The sequence below is a fragment of the Sminthopsis crassicaudata genome, chromosome 2 (assembly GCF_048593235.1).
Source record: "Sminthopsis crassicaudata isolate SCR6 chromosome 2, ASM4859323v1, whole genome shotgun sequence".
Lineage (NCBI taxonomy): Eukaryota > Metazoa > Chordata > Mammalia > Dasyuromorphia > Dasyuridae > Sminthopsis > Sminthopsis crassicaudata.
Window position 1 is genome coordinate 331,678,131 of NC_133618.1, and position 19,151 is coordinate 331,697,281.

The 19,151-nt window shown below is 36.4% G+C and overlaps 1 long non-coding RNA gene across 1 annotated transcript in view; it reads right to left on the reverse strand.

Annotated features, from left to right (window-relative positions):
- The window catches only part of LOC141556377 (uncharacterized), a 148,630-nt gene that overhangs the window by 25,688 nt on the left and 103,791 nt on the right, over nucleotides 1–19,151 (reverse strand). The window contains exon 2 of the long non-coding RNA XR_012486515.1: nucleotides 10,901–10,943. This is a non-coding gene — a long non-coding RNA (uncharacterized LOC141556377). The remainder of the gene's footprint in view (nucleotides 1–10,900; nucleotides 10,944–19,151) is intronic.

Consider the following 19,151-nt stretch of genomic DNA (forward strand, 5'->3'; position numbering starts at 1 on the left):
TATAGGTAATCATATAAACAAAAGCTCTTTGAGGAGTTCTCAATATTTTTAATAGTGTAAAGGGGTCCTGAGACCAAAAAATTACATAACAGCAGTCTTTTAAGGATCTAGAGCAGAAATCTTCTCTTTAAATAGTCTTAAATCTATTTTTAGGTCTAATTGTACAGATGTCCTTTTTCCTTCCCTTTCTCCTCTTTCACTCTGTATTTCCCTGACAAGGATCAAACCTTCACTTTTCTATATCAGGTTACTCCCTCTTTTGGGGGGGCCATTGGAACTTTACTTCTATTTTCTTATTCATAAGAATAAATGGAACAAAGTATTCTTCAAGTCATTTCACTTTCTCTTCCAGAAAGGAGATAAGCCTAGACTTAGAGCACAGATAACAGTCACATAGAAATACAAATGTCTTATACTCCATGCAAGTCATGTATAATTTCTTACTTTCTATAATGATTGACATTTTTTCTTTATTTCTTTAAATTACTTGCAGTTGTTTATACTTCAATCCTGGGTACCTGGTTCAGGATTTTAGATCCACACAATCTGGGATTTCATATGTAAAGGAATCTTTCTTATCTAATTTGGATTGAGTAATTTCTGTGCCTTTGTAATTTATAGTCAGAGAGTTTCCCAGGTGACGTACCCAAAGATTGATGATTTGTCCAAGTCACATGCTCATATAGACCAGTTATTGGGCTTGAACTCAGGTCTCCCAGAGTCTAAAAGCAGGAGCTTTGCAGACCCCTATATATTACACTACCTAGACAGAGTTATTTGAATTGAAACTGATTTTAGTACCTAAAAAAAATCCTTTCTGCAATATCCCAGACCAGGACTTTCAGCCTCTATTTGAAGACTTCCTATTAATGGTACTTCTCCTACCTCTATAGGTAGCCCATTGTACCATGAGTTAGGAGACATCTAGTTAGTTGATTTTCGGGGAAGACTAGCATCTCTGGTGTGAGAGCTTGCTGAGCCCATTAGTGGGCTGCTTATCCATCTCTGATGTCTGCCTATCATCTAATTTGCACCTGGGACTCCAAGAAGCTATAGCACACACAGTGGCCACACCCTGTTAAACCATTTTGGCAGAGGCAGATGGGCTAAAAAAGGCTGAAGGTAACTGACAGATCTCAAATGCATTGGTAAGTTAGGGATTGTCTGTCTCAAGACTTCCTGCAGCAGAATGGATGGATGAAAACAATTTATTCCAATATCCATTAAGGTGGCTGAAGAAGGCACTATGCTTAGAACTTGGTCTGACATTGAAGATATCAGGGTCATCCATTGCATCTTAGGACATTCCCAATTATCTTGACTTTTGTCTTGGACTTCAATGACTCTGGACAAGATAGTGAGATTGACACAACTCTGCCTCACTTTAATCCAATTCCCCAGCAAATAAAGATATTAACCCTTGATGTCAATGATCTTCTTTGAAAATGAAGATTGAACAATAACAATAAGAGACTTCTATTTTAGTCCATTCACTAACTTAAAACTTTATTACCTTCAATAAGTCTTTTAATCTGTCTGGGTCTCAGTTGCCTCATTATTAAAACTTGTCTATTAAATTTTTGTTGTTATTGAGTTGTTTCCGTCGTCTCCGAATCTTTAAATTTTGGGGGGAGGGGGAGGTGTTTTCTTGGCAAAGATACTGGAATAGTTTGTCATTTCCTTCCCCAGTTCATTTTATTGATGAGAAAGCTGAAGCAATCAGGGCAAAGTGACTTGCACAGGGTCACATAGCTAGTAAGAGTCTGAGACCAGATTTGAACTCAAAGGCTAACTCTTGACTTTACTTACTCTTACTCTATTCACTGTGCCATCCAACACCACTGTCTATTAGACAAACAAGGACAATTTCTGTTTTCTCCAAATTATAAGGATGTTAAAAGAACCAAAGAAGATAATTGATGTGAAGGGATAGGGACTAGATCTATGATTATATAGATGAACTGAAATCCTGAATAATGAAATCCCTTCTACCAATGCAAGTCAGCACCTTCTCTGCAAATTGTCATCTTAAAATTTTTCTCAGGTACTGATAGTGACTTCCCTATGATCATGCAAACCACATGTGTCAAAAATGGAACTTGAATCCAGATCTTCCTGATATCAACACCAAATGTCTATCAATCACCAATGACATCAAGTTCAAATAGAAATGGATCCCTATGGCCTGAGAAAACTCAAATTAACATTATCTGTTTTTATTATAACTGTATTTATTTTGTTAAACATTTCTCAATCATTTTAGTCTGGTTTGATTACTAAAGAGTTTTTCAGGAGTATTTGTCATGGAATTTGGATATCATTTTATACCAAAAGGCTTCTCTTTATATTTGAACACTTGGAAAAGCAAAAAGGAAGCATATCAATGGGAAGGTAAAGAATATAGTGTTTTTTTTGTTTTTGTTTTTGTTTTTTTTTAAGAAACCAATATTGGGTTGGAATCATAAGATTTGAATTTGAATCCTGGTTTGACTACTTATATAAGCTTCCCTTAGTATCTATATCAGTAGAATGAAGGGGTTTAATTAATGATCTCAAGAATATTTCCCCACTCTAAATCTAAGAGTTTAAATTAAATATCATACAAATTACAATTTTTGTATTAACACCTCTGACTTCCAGAGGTCTACCTTCCTGCAATATCGAGTATCTGGAACAGAACGAAAACTATTAGTGTAATGTTTAAAAATAAAAATCTTTGGTGATGAAGATAGAATCTTAAGGAAGTGACAAAAATAGCAGAAAAGAACTGAAGCTACAAGATGAAATCTAATGCAGTCTGGTGACCACATCTCTGACCAGAAGGAAAGCAGAGCTCTCATTAGCTGTTTGAGGTTGTTCAGATGAAATAAAAAGACACATAGAAACATCAGGGAGAAAAAAAAAAAAAACAACAAAAAAGATAAGAAAACAAACAACAAATAGAAAAAGAAACCTACAAAGATCAGAATTGATGGAGGCAGCAAATTCAAACATGTGAAGAAAGGTATTTCCCTGCCCCCAACTTAACTAGTCTCTTTTTAAAAATATATTTTCCCCAATTGCACATAAAGACATTTAAAACATTGTTTTTAAAAAATTGGGGGGGGGTTCTATTCTCTCCCTTCCCTACCTCCTCCCTTTTCTTCTCACTTCACAAATTACACCTGTGAAATCATGCAAAATATTTCCATATTAGTCATATGTGGAAAAAAAGCACAGACAAAAAAAAAAATACCCCACCCCAAAAAACACACACACAAAAAAAGTTTTTAAAAAGTATGCTTCAATGTACATTCAGACTTTTTCAGTTCTTTCTCTGGATGTAGATAGCATTTTTCATCGTATGTCCTTTAGAATTGTCTTGGGTTGTTGCATTGAGAATAGCCAAATCATTCACAGTTGAACATTGTACAATATTACTGTTAGTATGGATGTTCTCCTGGTTCTGCTCATTTTATTTTGCATCAGTCCTTCCAGGTTTTTCTGAGAGCATATATCCTATATATATATATGTAGATATAGATATAGATATGTAGATATATATATGTAGATATAGATATAGATATGTAGATATGCATATATATTATACATAATAATATCCTTTTATTGCATAATAGTATTCTATCACAATTATAAGCTACAATTTATTCAGATATTCCCCAACTGATGGACATCTCATCAATTTCCAATTCTTTGCCACCACAAAAAGAGCTGCTATAAATATTTGTATCTATAAGTCCTTTCCCCCATTTATATCTTTGGGATCCGGATCTAATAGTAGTATTGCTGGGTCAAAGGTCATACATAGTTTTATAGTCCTTTGGATAGACTCTTTGTGACCTCATTTGGGATTTTCTTAGCAAAGATATTGGTGTGATTTTCCATTCCCTTCTCCAGCTCATTTTACAGATGAGAAAACTGATGCAGATAGAGTTAAGTGACTTGTCCAGGGCCATACAGCTAGTAGGTTTCTGAGGCTAGATTTGAAGTCAGATCTTCCTTACTCCAGGCCCTATGCTCTAGCGATGCAAAACAGAAAAGATTTAGGACAATGGTGTATCTTCCCTCACATCCCAAGGCTTCCTTATGTAGAGAAGTCACAACAACTGCACACAACTCTGCACATTCCACAGGGATAGGCTGATAAATGTTTAACAACCTTCTGGGGAATTGAGAAAGAATCCAGGACATATTTTTAAATTTACTCTGCATCATTAACATTTTCTCTATGGCTTTATTAAGTCTAGACAATCAACCAAATAATAAATTAAATTTTGATTTGGAGCACTTGCTGATGATTTCCAAGGTATAAAATATTCACACTGAAAATTTAACCATCAGCTCTCCTAAGCTGATAGGAGTTGCCTCTAGCACACAGTTATGGTCTTCAAGAGCCTTTGGGGGTCCCTCAGTATTACAGCATGATCCCATTGTTGTTCATCATTTTTTCCCCCCTGAGGCAATCAGGGTTAAGTGACTTGCCCAGGGTCCCACAGCTAGGAAGCGTTAAGTGTCTGAGGCCAGATTTGAACTCTGGTCCTGCTGACTTCAGAGCTAGTGCTCTATCCATTGCATCACCTAGCTGCCCCCATTCTTTCTTTTTGAAGTGAACCAACAGTGTGGCCACTGTGTACGCTATAGCTTTTAGGAGTCACAGGTGAGAGCTGGTGAATCAGGTGAACATCAAAGGTGAATGAACAGCCCTGAAAAGGACTCAACAAGTTCTTACACCAGAAATGCTGGTCCTCCCTGAACAATTCATGCACCTCATAATTAATGCTTGGAATGAGGATGGAATCACCAAAATTTATTTTCTGTAGACCTTCTAAAAAACTAGTGTAGTGCTTTTTAGAAAGTTTCTATTCAAAAACATTTTTTAAAAATCTGTTTACACTTGAAAAGTTGAACTTTAGTAATGTGGAATAAATTACTATCTAGAAATTCCAGATAACTAAAGTGCATTATCAAATTAATAAATATTTACTGATCAGGAGTACAAGAAACCAGAAAATTCAAAGATTTTTTAATTTAGTCATGGAGATTGAATTCAGCAAGCATTATTTGTTTTTTGCCTACTGTATGTAATGCATTGTGCCAGGCCCTGGGGATACGCAGATATTTTAATGAATTCTATGATCTCATTGATGTATATGCTCATTCCATCTGTAAAGATCACAGCTGAACCTTATCTTGTGTGACTAGTGCAGGGGCTGGCAAACTATAGCATCTCAGACCAATGTCAGCAGTACACTGGCCAGACTTGACCCTCAGGCCTTAGTTTGCTGATTCCTGCTTTAGACTATATCCTTCAAAAATTCTCCATAGAGAATGTACCTAATATTCTGTGTATACTCTAGTTCTCTTGTGATTAAGTGGCTATCAGTAGAATTCAGTTGTCCACTGACTATATATACCCTCTTTCTTTGTAACCAGACCTTTTCTTTTTCCTGTATAAAATAGACTACATAATATATTGTAGTTTACTTACAGTTCTCATGTTTTTGTTGCCCCTTGCGTGATCCACAGCTTTAATTCTTTGGACACTGGTTTTTAATGATAAGAAACCATACATCAACCTTCCCCCCAATACTGATATTAACCCTTTGTTTCAGAGAGAAACCTGATATCATTAAATCATTACACAATTTCCCAGTAGCAATCCTACTCACTTCCTCCCTACCAATTGTCCTTAATGTCTATCACATTATACATTACACATTCTGATGAACCATCCCTCAAACTACATACCATATTCTGGGTAGTCATGCTTTATCCACTTAGTTTTTCCTATATGTGGATAGGTAGGCAGAATTCTTTTGAATAATTTTAGATCCCATTTAGGAGACTCTGTAATGTTTCAGAATTTGAGAAAATCAGCACAAGATAATCCAGAAATAGAAGCATCTGGAAGTCTTCAAATTTTATAGGAAAACCTTATCCTATTTGAATTCTGCTCTGAACATCTTCCATGATAGTAAAGGACACACCTTTGGTGAATTAATATCTACTTGTTTTATATCTTGCTTGATATGACTAATTTAAATGCTGTTTTTTAAAATAGTATTTTGGTTGTTACATCTTTCAAGAAAGTTTGCATGATTTTCACATATGCAAGAGAGAAATGTTATTAAAAGAGAACTTACACGGCAATGTTTTGTTCTTTATCAATATTTTTAATAGTCATCAAATAATAAGCCCAGCAGTCGTGTGTATCCTCTATATCTTTTTGTCAATTGTGGGCCCATAAAAATGTGGGCTTATATAAAATATCATTTGCAAAAGCCTACTTGGCCCATTAAGGAAACCTGCAGCTAGGATTACCCTTCTAACCTAATGGAGGGCATTTATTCACCTACTTAGTGAAGATCATCTCAGAGAAAGAAAAGAGCTTTCTGTTAAATGAGTGAAAATAAAGTTGGAGGTGCTCTAACAGGATTCCAAGGAGAGGTGTGGTAGGGGTCATGTTTCCACTTGAAAATGAAAGTGTTCTTCTGGCTGAGATTACCTGACAGTATCAGTGATTTAGAAGCATAAAATGAGTCACTGATATCCTGTGAATGAACTTGAGGGTGGAGTGAGAGAGGTTTCACTAGTCTTCAGCACCTGCTAACCTGCCTTAAGGGTAAAAAAAGTTCTCTGTTCTGCATCCCAGTATTTTGCAACATACATTATTTTGTATTTCCAACACAGCATTGTGCCTGGCACATAGTGAACACTTAAATGTTTATTGATTGAGAGGGCTACTTTCTACTAAAGAATACCTCTTGGGGAAAAGACAGTGAGGGTGAGAAGTTGAATCCAGAAAAGACTCATCAGATCAAAGTCAGCCCTAGCTAACAGCTTCTTTTCAAAATCCCCCCCTTATACTCCTGGCATGTCATAGTGCCCAAAATTTTCACCATGAAAATGTCTTCTTTGGGTAAGACATCATGTCTGCAGGATATTTCTCCATTAATAAACAAATACTTCACTTAGAAGTAAAACTTTTATACCCTGAAATAACTCACTGGGAAACAGCATGGCAGAGTGGAAAGAGAGCCAACTTTGTAATCAGGAATATGTTGGTTCAAGTCTCACTTTGGACTCCTACTGGCTTTGTGATCTGGACACTTAATCTTTTAATGCCTCAGGCAATTCATAAAAGTGTAAGTGACAGAGCAATTGTTGATCTGCTTTGAACGTGGCTTTCTCTACCCCATTTAAACTGAGACCAAGAATAAAGGAACCAACTCTATAAAGATATAGGGAGCTGATTAGAGGAGAAATCTGATCATTTTGATAAGGTTACAGAAAAGCGAATTTTAGTCTGGTATTTTTGTCACTCCTTATGGAGGTTGTGGCAGGATCAATTTGTTGTTCAGTTCTGTCCTATTCTTGGTGACCCCGCTTGGGGTTTCCTTGGTAAGAGTGGTTTACCATTTCCTTCTCCAGCTCATATTACCGATTGGGAAACTGAGGCAGAGTTAAGTGACTCACTGAGACACAACTAAGTGGTATTTAAAGTTGGGTTTGAACTCAGATCTGTCTGATTTCAGGGCCAGTCCTTTATCTACTGAGCCACCTAGTTCCCCAGGATTAAGGATTATCTCCAGGAAATTGAGGATGTTTTGCTTCCAGGGGCCACAGAGTGTTTGTTATAGGTCAGACTCCCTTTGTGCATTACTATGAAAAGGGGCTTCAATGAAACACCTCTTTTCTTGGCTGAGATCCTGAGAAAGGTGAGCAGACCAGAGAGAGGCAGAGCTGGGAGCATAATCTGGTCCCGGTGAGGAAGGGTTAGTATAACCTCACACTGCCCCTTCCCACCCCCCACCCCACCTCACCCCGAGCTGCCACTGCTGGATGTTCTGGGGCAAAAGCACTTACAGTTGTTTATTTGGCTACCTATGCAGTTGGGAAGGTGTTTAAACCACCTCCAGAGTGAGATGTCTACATTTTCAGTGTGAGCATTTACCCCTTGGAAATTGGCCAACAAAATCAAGCTTGATTTATTGTTTTATTGATTGTTTGACTTAAGAAAGTGATGAAGATCGTTAAGGAAACAGAACAAACTGAAAAGTATATGTTGGGAACATTTTTTTTTTTTTGAGAGCCAGTTGTTAAACATTTACAGAGTATGGCAGAGAAGAGGGAGAATTCCTGAACCCCAAGTTCTAGCCCATGGTTTGTGAACCCGCATTTGGAAGTCACATGGACCTGGAAGCTCATGAATTCCAGCCACTTAGGTAAGAGTTAGGAAGAGGGAGAAGGAGATGCCTTAACAATGTCAAGTCTCTGGAGAATTCAAAGACCCTTAAGGAGAAAATGGGTCATCTCAATAGTGAACTTCCCATTCCTGGAGATTTTCAAGTGGAGGATGATGGATTGGGAATATTATACAGGGAATTCCTATTCAGCCACTTACTAAACGAGGCAATCTCTGAGCTCCCTTTTAATTTGATATTCTATGATTTTGTAAAAGAAGGAAAGAGGGGTAGGGATGGAGGGGAAGGTAGTAGATTTTATCTCAGGCCGTTAAGTATATTGATTTAAGCCATGACAGGCTCAAGGGCACTAAAATTTTGTCAAAAGGAAATCAAACCATTTCTCCAGATAAGCATTACTTTTTCAATAGGCAGAGTCCTGTAACTACTGAGGAGAAAGCTGGTAGGCCATACCTCTGGAATAATCTAGGGAGACCTAGGAAGTTTATTGATTTAACTTAGTACAAACTAGCTAACAATAAAACAATTCAGTCAGTCCTCAAACCACAAAAGAAAAGGATTGCAGTGGACTGGTTTTTCCTTAGACATGATAATTTATAAGAAAAACTTTGGCTAAATCAGGATGATGGATAAAAGTCTTCCTATTGGGCTTCTGACCCATTCTAGGTACACAGACCAGGAAATACTTGCTTATGTTGCTATTTAGGCAGAGGAAGGAACAGCTCCTTGTTGGAAGCAAGGAGTTTATGACCTCTGTGGACAGTGAAGGACTAAATAGACCCATCAAGTGGCCGGATGTATATCGGATATCCAAAGCTACAAGATTTATTTGTTTACCCAAAGCCAGTGCTAGGAATGGTTGAAGAACAGCTGTTTGAGGCAGGTGGGTGCTGGGTGGCAAAGGCAGAGAGGTAAAATTAGTCTGCAAGCCTGAAGCTAAAGGATGCCATTAGTAATTTCCTGAGGCCCTAGAGGGGGAATTCACGGCAGTTTTCCAACAGATTAGGAGAGAGCTGGAGGTATAATTGCCTTTAAAAAAAGAAAAAAAAAATTCAACATTAATTTTTATAAAGTTTTGAGATTCAGATTTTTCTTCTCTTCTCTTACCCCCACCCCCCAAGACATCAAGCCATCTGATAGAGGTTATACATGTGCAATCATATTAAACATATTTCCATATTAGTCATGCATTGAAAAAAAAAACAGCACAAAGGGAGAAAACCACAGGAAAAAGACAATTAAAGATGAAAATAATTTTCTTTGATCTGCATTCAAACTCCATCAGTTCTTTCTCTGAGTTTGCACAGCATTTTCCATCATGAGCTTTTTGGAATTGTCTCTGATCTTTGTATTACTAAGAAGAGTTAAGTCTATCATAGTTTGATCATCACACAATGTTGTTGTTGTTACTATGTAAAATGTTCTAGTTCTGCTCACTTCATCAGTTTATGTAAGTCTTTCCAGTTTTTTTCTGAAATACATTTGCTCATCATTTTGTATAGCCCAATAGTATTCCACTACATTCATATACTGTAACTTTTTAAACTATTCCCCAATTTATGTGCATTCTCTCAGTTTCCAATTCTTTGCCACTACAAAAAGAGCTGCTATAAATATTTTTGTACCAATAGGTTCTTTTCCCTTTTTTATGATACCTTTGGGATACAGATCTAGCAACAGTATTTCTGGTTGAAAGAGTATATGTAGTTTGATTGATCTCCAGAATTGTTGGATCACCAACTCCACCAACAATGCATTAGCAAATTCAATAAGTATTTCTTGGGCAACTGTGGGAAATACCAAAGTAAAAAATAGACAAAGAGCTTCTTTTGATTTGAAATAGCTACACATAGGATATCTTCAACATAAAGAAGATCCAACTCACTTCCAGTTGATCAATGATGGACAGAAATAACTACACCCAGAGAAGGAACACTGGGAAGTGAATGTAAATTGTTAGCACTACTGTCTATCTACCCAGGTTACTTATACCTTCGGAATCTAATACTTAATGTGCAACAAGAAAGTGGTATTTACACACATATATTGTATCTAGGTTATACTGTAACACATGTAAAATGTATGGGATTGCCTGTCATCTAGGGGAGGGAGTAGAGGGAGGGAGGGGGAAATCTGGAAAAATGAATACAAGGGATAATATTATAAAAAAAAATTACTCATGCATATATACTGTGGAAAAAAATTCTAAATAAAATAAAAAAAAGAAATAGCTACACATAAATGCTATATGAGTTGAAGAAAATGATATTTCACTATGGGTAAGGCTAATTTAGGGAAATTTTCAGAGAAAAATGGACTGGAGTTGGATACACACTAAAAAATGAGTAAAATTTGATTCTACAAATTTGTCTTTTAGAAATGTATCATCATACCAGTGTGGCATTATGTAGTAAGAACTACAAAGCAGTAATATCACTATGTGGACTATATCCTAATGATGTTGTTGAAAAGGGAAGAAAAATACCTTTCTGTATGAGTGTATTTGTACCAGTATTATTTACAATAGTAAAAAATTGGAAATAATCTACGTGTGCCGATGCCTGGGGAATGACTGAGCAAATATGAACATAATAAAATATTGTTCTGCCATAGGAAATAGAAAATATTAAGAACACAAAGAAATATGAGAAGACATATGAAGTGATTCACAATAAAGAAAAATTAGATCAACTTACACACTGACTTCAACTATGTAAGTCGTAATAACAGCAACAACATCTGAAGAAAAAAAACAGAATAAATAAAAATCAGAAGGAGGCACAGAAAAAAGCCGAGTGTTTTTATTATTCTGTTGTTAAAATTAAGGTTTGTATTCTAGAACAAATCAAAAATAAAGGAGCTTACAGTTTGTGTTGATTATTTCTTATTTTTTGTTTGTGTATTCAAATGTTTGATTGTAACTAAGTTCATACTTATTTGAAGATTTTCTAGAAGAATGCACAGGGGGATGCTAGAGAAGGGACTCGCTAGGATTAAAAGCAGAGATTCCAAGGCCATTGAGGTCCTTTCCACAGTTTTAAACTTTGGTAGATCTGTGAATACTACACGGTTCTGTTATCTTGAAGCTTATATGTATTTCCTTAACCAAAGCAAATCACAGACCCTCTAGACTCATGTGACTTTTGAGATTTTATAGCATATGTTTCTTCATCCTGTTATCTGATTAAATGAAAAAAAATGTAAAGAAAAACAAGGCAAAATATGATAACTTCCTATTGGAAAAAGTTTGCTTAATATCCATTTGTCACTGAAGAACAGGAAGAAAAGGAAGCTATCTTCTGAGCACTAGAACATTAATGAATTAGCAGATTGCCATTTACTTTGTGGGCTTCCCAAAGCAAACTTTCCCTTTGCACAGATTACAGTTGGAAGAAGAATTTTTCCCCCAGTGTTTTCCAAACCTTTATGACCCCATCTGGGATTTTTCAGGGTTTTTTTTTTTTTTTTTTTCAGTAGTTTCTAATTCTTTACAATCCCATTTGGGATTTTCTTGGCAAAGACAATGAAGTAGTTTGCTATTTCCTTCTCCAGCCATTTACTTTGTGAGCTTCCCAAAGCAAACTTTACCTCTGCATAAATTATAGTTGGGAGAATAGTTGTTTTTTTTTTTTTTTTCCTCAGTGGTTTCTAATTCTTTCCTATTTAGGATTTTTCAGGAGTTCCCAATTCTTCACAACCCCATTTGGGATTTTCTCAGCAAAGACACCTTTCTTCTCCAGCTCATTTTTATATATGAGGAAAGTGAGGTAAATGGGGTTAAGTGACTTGTCCAGGATCACACAGCTACTAAGTGTCCAAAGCTGGATTTGAACTCAGGAAGATAAGTCTTCCTGACTCCTTAACTAGGGCTCTGTGCACTATGGCCCACTTAGCTAGATATTAAATAGGAAAATCTTTCATTTATCCTAAGAGCAAAGGAAGTGACAGAATAGATCTTTAAAAATCCATTTTGAATTTTTTTTCTCTACCAAATCTGGAATATATTGTTCAGTTCTCCTTTTCTCCCCCTCCCTCCTCTTTCCCCAATATATACCATACTTCCCAGAATATTCTATGCTCCTTGCTTTTATCTACCTTTTTAATCCTGTCTCTAAGTCCCATCCTCCCTCTCTGAACTCCTTAATAGACTTACTACTATATGTCCTCTTTTGGCATTTAATTATACACAAGACCTTGCATGCCTTGCACATACTTAGCTCAGGATATGTTGTATCCAACACAACTTCAAATTCCTTTAGGGTAATCATTGTGTCTTCTTTTGTATCCCACAGCATGGAGCATATAAAATACAATAAGTCAATAAAAGCTAACTGAATTCAATCAAATTGAGAATGCAAACTTTCCTTCCAAGACTGCAGAATTTCCAGCCTGCTATCCTCCTTGTTTAAGTCTCACTCTTTTTCGAAGGCAATATGTCTAGAATTTTTTCTCACTGGGGCATCTATTGAGCTTAAAAAACAATTTCATAAATGCCTTTGTTTTTATACTACAATCATTTCTTGAAATATCCCTTTTTTTTCTCTCTTACTTTCCTCAAAATTAAACGTTGTCTTTTGAAAAAGAAAAATAATTAAGGCAAAATACCCAGCACAATGATTGTTTCTAATATTACTTCCACCATTCTGCCCAAGCAGTATCTGACCTCTCTGCTTAGAAATGAGGCTCTTCAAAATGGAACTATGCCCAAAGATCTATCAAACTGTGTATACCTTTGATCCAGCAGTGTCTCCACTGGACCAATATTCCAAAGAGGTCTTAAAGAAGGGAGAGGGACCTGTATGTGCAAGAATGTTTGTGGCAGCCCTCTTTGTAGTGGTCAGAAACAGGAAAATGAATGGATGCCCATCAATTGGAGAATGGCTGAATAAATTGTGGTATATGAATATTATGGAATATTATTGTTATGTAAGAAATGACCAGCAGGACGATTTCAGAAAGGCCTGGAGAGATTTATATGAATTGATGTTGAATGAAATGAGCAAGACCAGGAGATCGTTGTATACATCAACAACAATACTATATGATGATCAATTTTGATGGATGTGGCCATTTTCAACAACGAAATGAACCAAATCAGTTCCAATAGACCAGTAATGAACTGAACCAGCTACACCCAGTGAAAGAACTCTGGGCAATTTTGTCCGCCTGCATTTTTTATTTCCTTCACAGGGTAATTGTACACTGTTTTAAAGTCCTATTCTTTTTGTGCAACAAAATAACTGTTTGGACATGTTTACATATATTGTATTTAACTTATACTTTAACATATGTAACATGTATTGATCAACCTGCTATCTGGGGGTGGGGAGGAGGGAGGGGAAAAATTGGAGCAAAGGGTTTGGCAATTGTCAATGTTGTAGGGTTGCCCATGCATATAATACTATTTTTATTGTATTATATATGCATATAAAACTATTTTTTAAAAAGTTAAAAAAAAAAAAAAGAAAGAAAGAAACAATCAGCAGGATGATTTAAGAGAGGCCTGGAGAGACTTGCATGAACTGATGCTAAGTGAAATGAGCAGAACTAAGAGATCATTATACACAACAACAAGAAGACTATGTGATGATCAATTGTGATCACCTGCCACCTGTCAATGGCTGCTGGAGTTCTAACTCAGACCTGTAGAATGGATCTCTTCATGTGAGAAGAAGAGGAGGAGGAGGAGGAGGAAGAGGAGGAGGAGGAGGAGGAGGAGGAGGAGGAGGAGGAGGAGGAGGAGGAGAAGGAGGAGGAGGAGGAGGAGGAGGAGGAGGAGGAGGAGGAGGAGGAGGAGGAGGAGGAGGAGGAGGATACAAGGAGACTGAGAGGTTGTTGTGTTTTCTGACCTCTCTCCTCTTCCCTCTGCCTCCAATTTATTTCATTCCCAATCCACAAGCAACACCTGTGTCAGTAAAGGCTGCTTTGCAATTCTTTCAAGTTTATGATTCACAGCTGTGGAGGCTCTCAGAGAATTGACCTGCCCCTTCACCTAGGCCTGGTCCTTAACAGAGAATCATCTGCACTCAGAGAAAAGACTGTGGGGACTGAATATGGATCACAACACAATATTTTCCCTTTTTTGTTTTGTTATTTGCTTGCATTTTGTTTTCTTTCTCATTTTTCTTCCTTTTTGATCTGATTTTTCTTATGCAGCATAATAATTGTGGAAATGTATATAGAAGAATTGCACATGTTTAACATATATTGGATTACTTGCCTGTGGGGCAAGTGGGAGGGGAAGGGTAGAGAGGGAGAAAAAAATTTGGAACAAAGTTTTGCAAGGGTGAATATTGAAAACTATGTATATGTTTTGAAAATAAAACACTTAAAAAAAAAAAAAAGGAAAAGAAATGGGACTCTTATCCTGTAAAGTCATAGATTTCAGAGGGTCCATGAACTTGGATGAAAAAAAAAAAAAGCATCTTTATTTTTATTAATCTCTAACTGAAATTTTGCAATTCCTTCAAGTATTTACAAACATTATTCTGAGAAAGGATTCTCAAGTAGCACCTTTGTGGTGACCTGTGGCAGATCCTTCTTGAGTTTCTATTGATCTGATCGGTCACAGTTGGACACACTGTACTTTGACCCCAACATAGTGATGCCATTTTGAGTTTTTCCCAAGAACAAAGAACAACATTCAAGCAACCAACCACAGGTATTACCAGGGGGTGAAGAAAGGTCCATGACATAAAAGTGGTGAAAAATCCCTGGCCTAGAGAAAGGAGGTATGAGTGAAAAATGATTCCTTTGGATCCCTACTCTATTCCATTCTCTATTAATCAGTTTGACATTTTACATTATCATATACAGATAGTTGTAGTAGCCTTTGAGGTCCACCTCAAACTTTAATGATTGACTATTTGCTTATTAGTTTTAAGGTTCACTTGCAGAACCACAAGAATGCTGACAAAGGTATCTCCATGCTATTTCACTCAAATTCCATGTCCAAACCAAGCATGGGTAGGATGCCTTTATTCTTTGGAAAGACCCCCAACTCATTTTTGGCCATTCTCTCTTATGACCATTTTATGATTATTTAGTCAATGAAGATTCCCTTGCTTCACCCAGCCTGTGACATCACTCCTCTGAACCCCACTGATGTGTTATTTTTGGCCCTCAAGAACAAGATCTATCAACCAATGAGATTTGTATTTTACCATGCCTCTTTTACAGTATTTGGGTTTCAATTCTATAAAAACAAGTCCTGCAGACTAGAGGCATCTCAAGTAATCAGGAAAATCTGAGGCCCATGCCATTAGAGGAAATCATGGACTTCTCAATAAAGTGACATGAGCTCAAAGCTTTCCCTCAATCTCTTTTATTGTTGGACAATTCTAATCTCCACATATATTCCATGATCTATTCTCAGTGACCATTATTAGTTTTTCAGAGTTATTCATAGATTTAGTAGCAATTTGAAATCTCATTCTCATAGAAACATTAAAATTGAGCTGCTTGGCTACCTGTAGGAACCACAGTTTAGGACAGCAGCAGAGGTAGGGACAGTCACTGAACTGGAAATATCTGGGAAGGCTTTGGAAAGAGGCTCCTTTTCTAAATAGTCCTAAATATTCTTGCTAAAATCCTACCCTATTCAGGCCTTTACTAGATTGGTGACTGTCTTTACCCCATTAAAATCTCAATCATTTTCTGCTAAAGGCGTCGCCTGTAAACTTGCCAGCTGATCTGCATTGGAATTTGTAAGGGAGAGAAAAAAGCCAAGGGAGGAAGTAGCTGCTGGAATGAGGATGGGGAATCCTCTTCCTGAAGGTTATGTTACATACAAATGATATAATCATTTCCATTTATTATGGCTTTGATTCAGGCTTAGTAATTGTTCTTAAATCACTTTTACTTTTGAATCATATTATCAGCCAATCCCACTATCTCATGATTTATTGATTAAGAGTTGGAAGGGAACTTACAAATAGAAACTGATGCTAGGGGACATGTACAAAGTCATATGCTGAGTAAACACCAGAGGCAGAATTTGAACCCAGAGCCTCTGACTAGAGTCAGTACTCTTTTCCCATGCTGCCTTCTCTTAAATTTTATTGATATCTCTGTTTTTATATCACATTCACTTCTAAATATATCTCCCCTCTTCCCTAACCAGTTTCTTGTTAAGCCAGTCGTTTCAGTTCCAATATGTGCCAGTTCATTTATACCATGCACACATTTAAAAATGTTTTTTTATTTTACGTTTCTCATGGTATAGTAATATTCAATGCCATGATTTGTTTTGTTTTTCTCTGGTCACTCTGTACCTATGTTGTTTCCAATTTTTTACTACTATAAAAAGTACTATGAATTTTTTGTAATATATGGAAGTTTTCTTTCCATTTTTCTCCTTTGTGGAGAAGAAAAAGCCTAGCAACAGAATTTCTGGGGCAAAGAGCATGGACATTTTCATTCCTTCTGTATTTGGCATTCTTTTTTGGTGTTTTCTTAGCAAAGATATTGAAGTATCTTGCCATTTTCTTTTCCAACTCATTTTACAGATGAAGAAACTGAGACAAACAGAATTAACTGACTTGCCCAGGATCGCACAACTGGTAAGCATCTGAGGACATATTTGAATTTAGGTCTTCCTGATTCCAGAGCTTGAGATTCTATTTAATGCACTGTCTACTTGCCCCTACCTTGCAGCCCTCTCTTAAAAAGTGATTTTTAAAAGTAAAGAAAAACCAATATGCCAACTGTACCTGATAGGACATGAAATATTCCACACTTGTAATCCCATGTCTACAGCAGCTAATGGCACATTGGATAGAGTAACATGTCTGAAATCAAGAAGACATCTTCCCGAGTTCAGCATCAGTTACTTGCTATTGTGTGATTCTGGGTAAGTCACTTAACCCTCTTTGCCTCAGTTTCTATATCTGTAAAATAATCTGGAAAAGGAAATGGCAAACCACTTCAGTATCTTTGACCAAAAAGCCCAAGGGGAGTGTCAAAAAAGTCAGACATGAGAGAAGACATGAACAACAGCAACAAAGTCCCTTACATCTAAAAAGGGAAGGAGGCACATTATCACAAGTCTTGTTCAGGGCCAAGCTTGGTCATTACATACATTTCTCATTTTTTTTTTTTTTTTGTTGCTTTCTCCATTTATATTGTTATATTAATGATATATATAATTTTATTTTTTATAGATATTCCACTCTGTACCAGTTCATTTATACCTTCCCACATTTTTTTGAATTTTTCATATTTACATTTCTTATACCACAGAAATTATATTATTATATTATATTTATTATATTCATTGCTATGATTTGATTTGTTTTTCTCTGATCACTGTGCACCTATTGTTATTTCAGATTCATTGCTACTACAAAAAGCTCTATAAATTTTTTGGTAATATATGGAAGTTTTCTTTCTATCTTTCTCCTCTGGAGAAAAAAAAAGTCGAGCAGCAGAATCTCTGGGTCAAAGAATATGTACATTTTCATTCCCCCTTTAGATATAATTCCAAATTGTTTTTCAGAATGGTTGGGCTAATTCATAGCACTACTAGATGTTTCAGTGTGTAGCAGTTCCAGTATTAAATATTTTTACCATTTCTTATTGTTGTCAATTTGTTAGATGTGAGATGAAACCTCAGAGTTGTTTTGATATTCATTTTTCTTAATATAAGGGATTTGGAGCAATCTTTCATAAAATTGTTAGTAGTTTTCAATTCTTATTTGGTGAACAATTTGTTCATATCCTTTGACCAATCATCCACTGGGGAATGATTCTTGGCCTTATATATGTGTGTTAATTCCCTATATATCTTGGATATTAAACCCTTAAGAGAGATACTTGATACAAATACTTCCCAATTGAGTTTCCCTTTTTATCTTGGCTACATTAATTTACTCATGAAACAGCCTTTTAACTTCATGTAATCCAAATTTTTATCTATTTTATCTTTTGTGATCTCTTCTATCCCTTGTTTGGTTAAGAATTCTCCCCCTAGCTTCATCTAAATCCCCTTTATAGCCTTGATTTTCAGCAGGCACCTGTAAAGGAAAGTCAGTTATTATTGTATCCATCTCCACCCTCCCCTGCTTTGTTCCTTTTGTTCCCTGGAGATGAGGTTTAGAAGGGGAGATTAACAATAAAATATATTCCTAAATTATTATAGAGCAAGCTTCCTAGCTATCCACAGAAATCAAACCAAATTGAAAGCACCTTAAGTAGGAAATAAATTATCCTTACACATCATGAAAGGGCATTTTTACAAAGGCCAAGGGCAGCCCATCATATTAGAAACAAGAAAACTGATAGCCATTTCCTAATCTATGCTACTTCATTGTATCTTTGTCCAGTCATCACTTGGGAACTTGTCCCTGTTCTGGCTCTTAAACTAGTGCTGTCTTAGCCTTTTATGAAGAGTCTATGAGTCAATTTGAAAGACAAAATTGTAGACTATTAGAGCTAACAGGAAACTTAGCGATTACTTAGCATTGTCAGTTTTAATAAATGAGTAAACTAAGTCTTGGCTAAATGATTTTCCTGAGATGACACAATCTATCAGTGGCAGAGCTGGGGCTTAACCCCAAGTATTGTGAAGCTCTTTAGATAACATCATGTTGCTTTTAGATAGTCCATCATATCAGGAAGGTATAGAGGTATGCATAGAGCATGGGAAGAAAAAATGGATAGTGGACCCCAGACAGAAGTTCTTTGTGGTTAACAAAGTGATATTTTAGTCAAACCAAATGGACAAGCATATTTATTAAGCATTTACTCTGTGTTGGAGGCACTATGCTAAGCATAGTATCAACTTCCTCTGGGTACCAGGGCCCACAGCCAATTGAGTGCATGTAGTAGCGAGAGAAATTCCCCTAGAACTTTTGGAGTATACTCAACTATATAAGGGTCTTCCCTAAAGGCACTATTTGAAAGATTGCCAGAGAAATAATCAGAGGAGAATATACAGGTTTGGTCTTG